The following is a 12,245-nucleotide window of genomic DNA, read 5'->3' as shown; positions in this document are numbered from 1 at the left end:
CAGGTTAAGAAAACCCACTGGGACCATCCCTGGACAAGACCAGAGAGTGTATGGTAATAGCTCAATGTGTATGTCACTGGCCTAGCCTTGAAGATGACACAAACAACTTTTAGATTCCCACTTACAAAACATATTTAAAATTTGAAACTGCTGTGTATATCTAAAGACTACACCCAATCATATTCCAAAGTTTCAAGTCCATGACTTTCATGTTGTAGGAGATAAACTATATTACTAATGGAGAGACAGACAGACAGACAGAGGGCATAATCCCCAACATTCTGAAATATGCATTGGGAAAACAGTCACTGTTATTTGTTTTAACATAAACATTTTTACTTTCAATGATTATTAAGAAAATATTTCAAACAATATCAAAACTTTGAGAAAAATCTCTGGTTGACAAAGCACACCTTTTATAAAACTGCTTGTCATGAAATGAAACACAAAATAAAGTTATGTACATTTATATTTTAATCGGATATAGCTAAAACCCACATACACTACTGTATCAGCATGATTTTTGTACACACTTTTCAATACTAAGTATACTTTTATAAATAACAGAAGCTCAAGCTAAAACATTATTTTCCATTTAATATGATGTTCTGATGATCATCCAGTTTTCATATGATGTACATTTTCCATTCAGTTATAAGGAAGGAATAGTTGTAAGGTAAGTAATGAATGGGAAAGGTAAACGATATATAACAAGAAATAATGCAGTTGAATATTATCATTATTATTATTATTTCCTTCCATTTTTTACTTGGAGAATAAGAAAAGCTTTTAAAGTTTTTTTTTATTTTTTATGAATTTAAATTATTTGTAGATGATTCCATGGTAATTGTGATAATCAAATTGCACATATTACCAGGTACATGTGTTCAAAGTCTACTAATGTTAGCAAATCCATTCCTCAATCATTAATGTAAAATATCATCGTAATTTAATGTTAGCAAATCCATTCCTCAATCATTAATGTAAAATATCATTGTAATTTAATGTTAGCAAATCCATTCCTCCATCATTAATGTAAAATATCATTGTAATTTAATGTTAGCAAATCCATTCCTCCATCATTAATGTAAAATATCATTGTAATTTAATGTTAGCAAATCCATTCCTCCATCATTAATGTAAAATATCATTGTAATTTAATGTTAGCAATTCCATTCCTCCATCATTAATATAAAATATCATTGTGATTTAATGTTAGCAAATCCATTCCTCCATCATTAATATAAAATATCATTGTAATTTAATGTTAGCAATTCCATTCCTCCATCATTAATATAAAATATCATTGTAATTTAATGTTAACAATTCCATTCCTCCATCATTAATGTAAAATATTGTAATTTAATGTTAGCAATTCCATTCCTCCATCATTAATGTAAAATATCATTGTAATTTAATGTTAGTAAATCCATTCCTCCATCATTAATGTAAAATATCATTGTAATTTAATGTTAGCAATTCCATTCCTCCATCATTAATGTAAAATATCATTGTAATTTAATGTTAGCAAATCCATTCCTCCATCATTAATGTAAAATATTGTAATTTAATGTTAGCAAATCCATTCCTCCATCATTAATATAAAATATCATTGTAATTTAATGTTAGCAATTCCATTCCTCCATCATTAATGTAAAATATCATTGTAATTTAATGTTAGCAAATCCATTCCTCCATCATTAATGTAAAATATCATTGTAATTTAATGTTAGCAATTCCATTCCTCCATCATTAATGTAAAATATCATTGTAATTTAATGTTAGCAAATCCATTCCTCCATCATTAATGTAAAATATTGTAATTTAATGTTAGCAAATGCATTCCTCCATCATTAATATAAAATATCATTGTAATTTAATGTTAGCAATTCCATTCCTCCATCCTTAATGTAAAATATCATTGTAATTTAATGTTAGCAAATCCATTCCTCCATCATTAATGTAAAATATCATTGTAATTTAATGTTAGCAATTCCATTCCTCCATCATTAATATAAAATATCATTGTAATTTAATGTTGGCAATTCCATTCCTCCATCATTAATATAAAATATCATTGTAATTTAATGTTAGCAAATCCATTCCTCCATCATTAATGTAAAATATTGTAATTTAATGTTAGCAAATCCATTCCTCCATCATTAATATAAAATATCATTGTAATTTAATGTTAGCAAATCCATTCCTCCATCATTAATGTAAAATATCATTGTAATTTAATGTTAGCAAATCCATTCCTCCATCCTTAATGTAAAATATCATTGTAATTTAATGTTAGCAAATCCATTCCTCCATCATTAATGTAAAATATCATTGTAATTTAATGTTAGCAGATCCATTCCTCAATCATTAATGTAAAATATCATTGTAATTTAATGTTAGCAGATCCATTCCTCAATCATTAATGTAAAATATCATTGTAATTTAATGTTAGCAATTCCATTCCTCCATCATTAATGTAAAATATTGTGATTTAATGTTAGCAAATCCATTCCTCCATCATTAATGTAAAATATCATTGTAATTTAATGTTAGCAGATCCATTCCTCAATCATCAATGTAAAATATCATTGTAATTTAATGTTAGCAGATCCATTCCTCAATCATTAATGTAAAAAAACATTGTAATTTAATGTTAGCAATTTCATTCCTCCATCATTAATGTAAAATATCATTGTAATTTAATGTTAGCAAATCCATTCCTCCATCATTAACGTAAAATATCATTGTAATTTAATGTTGGCAATTCCATTCCTCCATCCTTAATGTAAAATATCATTGTAATTTAATGTTAGCAAATCCATTCCTCAATCATTAATGTAAAATATTGTAATTTAATATTAGCAAATCCATTCCTCCATCATTAATATAAAATATCATTGTAATTTAATGTTAGCAATTCCATTCCTCTATCATTAATGTAAAATATCATTGTGATTTAATGTTAGCAATTCCATTCCTCTATCATTAATGTAAAATATCATTGTAATTTAATGTTAGCAATTCCATTCCTCTATCATTAATGTAAAATATCATTGTGATTTAATGTTAGCAATTCCATTCCTCTATCATTAATGTAAAATATCATTGTAATTTAATGTTAGCAATTCCATTCCTCTATCATTAATGTAAAATATCATCGTAATTTAATGTTAGCAAATCCATTCCTCCATCATTAATGTAAAATATCATTGTAATTTAATGTTAGCAAATCCATTCGTCCATCATTAATATAAAATATCATTGTAATTTAATGTTAGCAATTCCATTCCTCCATCATTAATGTAAAATATTGTAATTTAATGTTAGCAAATCCATTCTTCCATCATTAATGTAAAATATCATTGTAATTTAATGTTAGCAAATCCATTCCTCCATCATTAATGTAAAATATCATTGTAATTTAATGTTAGCAATTCCATTCTTCCATCATTAATGTAAAATATCATTGTAATTTAATGTTAGCAATTCCATTCCTCTATCATTAATGTAAAATGTCATTGTGATTTAATGTTAGCAAATCCATTTCTCCATCATTAATGTAAAATATCATTGTAATTTAATGTTAGCAGATCCATTCCTCCATCATTAATGTAAAATATCATTGTAATTTAATGTTAGCAAATCCATTCCTCCATCATTAATGTCAAATATCATTGTAATGTAATGTTAGCAATTCCATTCCTCCATCATTAATGTAAAATATCATTGTAATTTAATGTTAGCAAATCCATTCCTCCATCATTAATGTCAAATATCATTGTAATGTAATGTTAGCAATTCCATTCCTCCATCATTAATGTAAAATATCATTGTAATGTAATGTTAGCAATTCCATTCCTCCATCATTAATGTAAAATATCATTGTAATTTAATGTTAGCAAATCCATTCCTCCATCCTTAATGTAAAATATCATTGTAATGTAATGTTAGCAAATCCATTCCTCCATCATTAATGTAAAATATCATTGTAATTTAATGTTAGCAATTCCATTCCTCCATCATTAATGTAAAATATCATTGTAATTTAATGTTAGCAATTCCATTCCTCCATCATTAATATAAAATATCATTGTAATGTAATGTTAGCAAATCCATTCTTCCATCATTAATGTAAAATATCATTGTAATTTAATGTTAGCAATTCCATTCCTCCATCATTAATGTAAAATATCATTGTAATTTAATGTTAGCAAATCCATTCCTCCATCATTAATGTAAAATATCATCGTAATTTAATTTTAGCAAATCCATTCCTCCATCATCAATGTAAAATATTGTGATTTAATGTTAGCAAATCCATTCCTCCATCATTAATGTAAAATATCATTGTAATTTAATGTTAGCAAATCCATTCCTCAATCATTAATGTAAAATATCATTGTAATTTAATGTTAGCAAATCCATTCCTCCATCCTTAATGTAAAATATCATTGTAATTTAATGTTAGCAAATCCATTCCTCCATCATTAATGTAAAATATCATTGTAATTTAATGTTAGCAAATCCATTCCTCAATCATTAATGTAAAATATCATTGTAATTTAATGTTAACAATTCCATTCCTCCATCATTAATGTAAAATATTGTGATTTAATGTTAGCAAATCCATTCCTCCATCATTAATGTAAAATATCATTGTAATTTAATGTTAGCAAATCCATTCCTGAATCATTAATGTAAAATATCATTGTAATTTAATGTTAGCAAATCCATTCCTCCATCATTAATGTAAAATATCATTGTAATTTAATGTTAGCAAATCCATTCCTCCATCATTAATGTAAAATATCATTGTAATTTAATGTTAGCAATTCCAGTCCTCTATCATTAATGTAAAATGTCATTGTAATTTAATGTTAGCAAATCCATTCCTCCATCATTAATATAAAATATCATTGTAATTTAATGTTAGCAAATCCATTCCTGCATCATTAATGTAAAATATCATTGTAATTTAATGTTAGCAAATCCATTCCTCCATCATTAATGTAAAATATCATTGTAATTTAATGTTAGCAAATCCATTCCTCCATCCTTAATGTAAAATATCATTGTAATTTAATGTTAGCAAATCCATTCCTCCATCATTAATGTAAAATATCATTGTAATTTAATGTTAGCAAATCCATTCCTCAATCATTAATGTAAAATATCATCGTAATTTAATGTTAACAATTCCATTCCTCCATCATTAATGTAAAATATTGTGATTTAATGTTAGCAAATCCATTCCTCCATCATTAATGTAAAATATCATTGTAATTTAATGTTAGCAAATCCATTCCTCCATCCTTAATGTAAAATATCATTGTAATGTAATGTTAGCAAATGCATTCCTCCATCATTAATATAAAATATCATTGTAATTTAATGTTAGCAATTCCATTCCTCCATCCTTAATTTAAAATATCATTGTAATTTAATGTTTGCAAATCCATTCCTCCATCATTAATGTAAAATATCATTGTAATTTAATGTTAGCAATTCCATTCCTCCATCATTAATATAAAATATCATTGTAATTTAATGTTGGCAATTCCATTCCTCCATCATTAATGTAAAATATCATTGTAATTTAATGTTAGCAAATCCATTCCTCCATCATTAATGTAAAATATTGTAATTTAATGTTAGCAAATCCATTCCTCCATCATTAATATAAAATATCATTGTAATTTAATGTTAGCAAATCCATTCCTCCATCATTAATGTAAAATATCATTGTAATTTAATGTTAGCAGATGCGTTCCTCAATCATTAATGTAAAATATCATTGTAATTTAATGTTAGCAAATCCATTCCTCCATCCTTAATGTAAAATATCATTGTAATTTAATGTTAGCAAATCCATTCCTCCATCATTAATGTAAAATATCATTGTAATTTAATGTTAGCAGATCCATTCCTCAATCATTAATGTAAAATATCATTGTAATTTAATGTTAGCAGATCCATTCCTCAATCATTAATGTAAAATAACATTGTAATTTAATGTTAGCAATTTCATTCCTCCATCATTAATGTAAAATATCATTGTAATTTAATGTTAGCAAATCCATTCCTCCATCATTAACGTAAAATATCATTGTAATTTAATGTTGGCAATTCCATTCCTCCATCCTTAATGTAAAATATCATTGTAATTTAATGTTAGCAAATCCATTCCTCAATCATTAATGTAAAATATTGTAATTTAATGTTAGCAAATCCATTCCTCCATCATTAATATAAAATATCATTGTAATTTAATGTTACCAATTCCATTCCTCTATCATTAATGTAAAATATCATTGTAATTTAATGTTAGCAATTCCATTCCTCTATCATTAATGTAAAATATCATTGTAATTTAATGTTAGCAATTCCATTCCTCTATCATTAATGTAAAATATCATTGTGATTTAATGTTAGCAATTCCATTCCTCTATCATTAATGTAAAATATCATTGTAATTTAATGTTAGCAATTCCATTCCTCTATCATTAATGTAAAATATCATCGTAATTTAATGTTAGCAAATCCATTCCTCCATCATTAATGTAAAATATCATTGTAATTTAATGTTAGCAAATCCATTCCTCCATCATTAATATAAAATATCATTGTAATTTAATGTTAGCAATTCCATTCCTCCATCATTAATGTAAAATATTGTAATTTAATGTTAGCAAATCCATTCTTCCATCATTAATGTAAAATATCATTGTAATTTAATGTTAGCAAATCCATTCCTCCATCATTAATGTAAAATATCATTGTAATTTAATGTTAGCAATTCCATTCTTCCGTCATTAATGTAAAATATCATTGTAATTTAATGTTAGCAATTCCATTCCTCTATCATTAATGTAAAATGTCATTGTGATTTAATGTTAGCAAATCCATTTCTCCATCATTAATGTAAAATATCATTGTAATTTAATGTTAGCAGATCCATTCCTCCATCATTAATGTAAAATATCATTGTAATTTAATGTTAGCAAATCCATTCCTCCATCATTAATGTAAAATATCATTGTAATTTAATGTTAGCAAATCCATTCCTCCATCATTAATGTAAAATATCATTGTAATTTAATGTTAGCAAATCCATTCCTCCATCATTAATGTAAAATATCATTGTAATTTAATGTTAACAATTCCATTCCTCCATCATTAATGTAAAATATCATTGTAATTTAATGTTAACAGTTCCATTCCTCCATCATTAATGTAAAATATCATTGTAATTTAATGTTAACAGTTCCATTCCTCCATCATTAATGTAAAATATCATTGTAATGTAATGTTAGCAAATCCATTCCTCCATCATTAATGTCAAATATCATTGTAATGTAATGTTAGCAATTCCATTCCTCCATCATTAATGTAAAATATCATTGTAATTTAATGTTAGCAATTCCATTCCTCCATCCTTAATGTAAAATATCATTGTAATATAATGTTAGCAATTCCATTCCTCCATCATTAATGTAAAATATCATTGTAATTTAATGTTAGCAAATCCATTCCTCCATCATTAATGTAAAATATCATCGTAATTTAATTTTAGCAAATCCATTCCTGCATCATTAATGTAAAATATTGTGATTTAATGTTAGCAAATCCATTCCTCCATCATTAATGTAAAATATCATTGTAATTTAATGTTAGCAAATCCATTCCTGAATCATTAATGTAAAATATCATTGTAATTTAATGTTAGCAAATCCATTCCTCCATCCTTAATGTAAAATATCATTGTAATTTAATGTTAGCAAATCCATTCCTCCATCATTAATGTAAAATATCATTGTAATTTAATGTTAGCAAATCCATTCCTCAATCATTAATGTAAAATATCATCGTAATTTAATGTTAACAATTCCATTCCTCCATCATTAATGTAAAATATTGTGATTTAATGTTAGCAAATCCATTCCTCCATCATTAATGTAAAATATCATTGTAATTTAATGTTAGCAAATCCATTCCTGAATCATTAATGTAAAATATCATTGTAATTTAATGTTAGCAAATCCATTCCTCCATCATTAATGTAAAATATCATTGTAATTTAATGTTAGCAAATCCATTCCTCCATCATTAATGTAAAATATCATTGTAATTTAATGTTAGCAATTCCATTCCTCTATCATTAATGTAAAATGTCATTGTAATTTAATGTTAGCAAATCCATTCCTCCATCATTAATATAAAATATCATTGTAATTTAATGTTAGCAAATCCATTCCTGCATCATTAATGTAAAATATCATTGTAATTTAATGTTAGCAAATCCATTCCTCCATCATTAATGTAAAATATCATTGTAATTTAATGTTAGCAATTCCATTCCTCTATCATTAATGTAAAATATCATTGTAATTTAATGTTAGCAATTCCATTCCTCAATCATTAATATAAAATATCATTGTAATTTAATGTTAGCAAATCCATTCCTCCATCATTAATATAAAATATCATTGTAATTTAATGTTGGCAAATCCATTCCTCCATCATTAATGTAAAATATTGTGATTTAATGTTAGCAAATCCATTCCTCCATCATTAAATTTGTTGCAAGCATTGAATGGAAATGATGGCACCATCTAGAATTCTAGATCATTGATAATTCAGCATTTGTGTAATGGTTTTGTTATGTCTAATCTTTTTCCTGTCTATTTGTTCAAACTAATTCCACTTGTACAAGCAGATTATCCACATAACAATATGTATATATTATTCTTCTTTGCTATTTATAGAACTAAAAACTGATATTGCCTTTTTTCAAATCTAAAGTTTGACTTCGATTATTTATGCAAATCAAAACGCCTGGTGTGTATTTTATGGGGACAGATAGTTGTTTTTACAAGGACATTTAATGTTGTTTCCGGTATTTTATTTTTGGATATTGTGCAATAGTGCTCCTAATTGTCCAGTACCAATAGTAAGACAGTGCCACACAAGTTAAATATCACAGGAAACATGATACCAGTCCAAATGAAGGATTTGTCTCTTTTTTTTCAGGCTAATAATTGGATAGGAATGTAAAGCTCTGTGCTATGAATGAAGGTAATATGGTATATTGGGCTCCCATGTTATTGTTGTTGACTGTTTCTCGTTTTAAAAGAGTATCTAAGATTTCATGTTCTGGGTAAATAAAAAAAGACAACACACCCACACAGTTGATCCAGTCATATTCATAGCAAATGTGATCATACTTAGAACTTTGAAATATGTACATACTTGGTAATGTATATACTGAGAATACATTTGCTATTAACTATAGTTGGGACTAAAATTCTTGCTTTCAGACAATGTAGGTTGTAAATAAGGCTAGTGAAACGTTCTATATCCTTAATTTGATAAGTGCTTAAATTAAATATGGTTGTAGTGGTTTGCAAATTGCAATCCATCACACACTGCAACACAAGTTTAACATCTCTGCTCAGAATATCAGCTTCATCAATGATTTTTTTTATGTTTAGCATGTTTATATTGCAGGAAGGGCATGTGAAATTGAAGTACTTTCAATTTTGATTCTCCTTTACAGAGGGGCAGGCAGGGGAGACAGCGTGATGATTAAGCTTGCGTCTGTTTGACTGCAGTGGGCATGTACCTATTAGAAATGTTGCGTTGATGGATGCTTCCAGTACTGTTCTTGGGATGGATGAGGCAGATGTCCATAAAGGGTGTGTCTGCAGCAAAGGATTGTCTTGAATGTGTAGGAATCTAAGTGATGATTTATTTAAGTTCCTTTGTTTTGCACCATGATGAGTTAAATGCCTCCTTCAAAATATGTTTCCATCGTTGTTTGTCAGGGTGGTCATCAACCAGGTTCAATACTGATGGGATGATTTACTTCATTAGGGTTTCTTGATGTCAGTAAACCAACTGTTGTTACCCTCATCTTTTGAGCAAGCATGTTAAAAGGTTTCTTAGCTTCATAATAATGCTTGCAAGTATGATGAAAATGTATCTAAGCTTTATGAAATACACTGCAAACTGCAAAACAAAGTTTTGATGCTTTCACCACCAGCACAAGAGTAACTAGTCTCTCAGTTTCCTCTAACATGGGCTGGATATAACATTTTCAACAAAATAACTTTAGTAAACCTAGTTCAAACCTTGCAGATAGCTTGCACTTGGTACTAGAAAGAATCATTGATTTTAACCAATCTTTTGGTTTTGGGATAAAAAGGTCAAAGTTCAAGGTCACTGTGCCTTATAGATGATCAATGGTTGCCATCCAAAAACATTTATTCAAGACACTATACCTGAACCTCACTTTGCATAAGAAAGAAGTCAAGCGGGTCTGGGGTCAAAAGCTCAAGGTCAGTGAATGAAAAAAATTAAAATGGTTTCCACATAACTCCGGTGTTGCTTTACTTATTGTGCACATCATGAACAATTTGGCATACATGACAACCATTATACTTTTGGTGTAATCACTACATGTTTTATTTCACCAAATTACATTTTACTCTTGACTGTAGTTGTATAAAGCTTTTTTGGTACACCACCCCACAAAATTAAAAAAAAGGTTTTGTCATTTTTATTATTACTTTAATTCCATTCATATAAATTTGAGAATATTCTTATAAAGATGACTGTTGCATAATAATAGCATAAGAGTACTTTCGTTGTTTGTTATTTATAGCAACTGTATATTATTTCCAAGAAAAAATGGGTTTCTTCAAATTTGAACTGTTCTTCACAGATTCATTATATTGATATGTTAATTATTTAGCAGACCAGAATATACTTTTAAAGAAAATGGCATCAGATGTGAAGTGAAATGTCTTACAGTGCAAGTTGTATACTTTTAAAGAAAATGGCATCAGATGTGAAGTGAAATGTCTTACAGTGTAAGTTGTATACTTTTAAAGAAAATGGCACCAGATGTGAAGTGAAATGTCTTACAGTGCAAGTTGTATACTTTTAAAGAAAATGGCACCAGATGTGAAGTGAAATGTCTTACAGTGCAAGTTGTATACTTTTAAAGAAAATGGCATCAGATGTGAAGTGAAATGTCTTACAGTGCAAGTTGTATACTTTTAAAGAAAATGGCATCAGATGTGAAGTGAAATGTCTTACAGTGCAAGTTGTATACCTTTAAAGAAAATGGCATCAGATGTGAAGTGAAATGTCTTACTGTGCAAGTTGTATACCTTTAAAGAAAATGGTATCAGATGTGAAGTGAAATGTCTTACAGTGCAAGTTGTATACTTTTAAAGAAAATGGCATCAGATGTGAAGTGAAATGTCTTACAGTGCAAGTTGTATACTTTTAAAGAAAATGGCATCAGATGTGAAGTGAAATGTCTTACAGTGCAAGTTGTATACTTTTAAAGAAAATGACACCAGATGTGAAGTGAAATGTCTTACAGTGCAAGTTGTATACTTTTAAAGAAAATGGCATCAGATGTGAAGTGAAATGTCTTACAGTGCAAGTTGTATATTTTAAAGAAAATGGCATCAGATGTGAAGTGAAATGTCTTACAGTGCAAGTTGTATACTTTTAAAGAAAATGGCATCAGATGTGAAGTGAAATGTCTTACAGTGCAAGTTGTATACTTTTAAAGAAAATGGCATCAGATGTGAAGTGAAATGTCTTACAGTGCAAGTAGTACACTTTTAAAGAAAATGGCATCAGATGTGAAGTGAAATGTCTTACAGTGCAAGTTGTACACCTTTAAAGAAAATGGCATCAGATGTGAAGTGAAATGTCTTACAGAGCGAGTTGTAGATGTTATATGACAGAAAATGTTAGAGCAGATGGATCTTTTCAAACTTCAAAACATGTCAGATCAGAAAAAAGACAAATCAACACTGCTTTACAAATTTTACAAGATGAATATGAGAGGCGTGTAATACAGCAATCTGAGTACATGATCATGCTCACTGTAAAATTCCAGTTCACAATCATTCAGTGAAAGTTACACATGTAGACTAGTTAAAGTGAGTTCTGAATATAAATAAATTTTGAGTATATTTTATGTTTGTATTCTGGTTCTAATCCATATGAATTTTGGCCTTTCTGAGAAGAAATTTGACCAGCTGCAGAAGCAGGTTAGAAGGAAAAAAATGCATCTTTTTCACACATGCTATAAATCTGGTATGTTGCACTTTTTACGCCCAAATAAGGCTTTTTTGCCACCTATAATAGCAATAATAATGCTTATATTTCTCAAGGGGTTGGCACGTTTGTATTTCAATTTCATGCAAATGCTGTGAGCT

This window comes from Sinohyriopsis cumingii, chromosome 12 (genome assembly GCF_028554795.1).
Source record: "Sinohyriopsis cumingii isolate HCF-2022 chromosome 12, ASM2855479v2, whole genome shotgun sequence".
Taxonomy (NCBI): Eukaryota; Metazoa; Mollusca; class Bivalvia; order Unionida; family Unionidae; genus Sinohyriopsis; species Sinohyriopsis cumingii.
The sequence above is the reverse complement of the archived record's forward strand: the minus strand, read 5'-3'. Positions refer to the sequence as shown.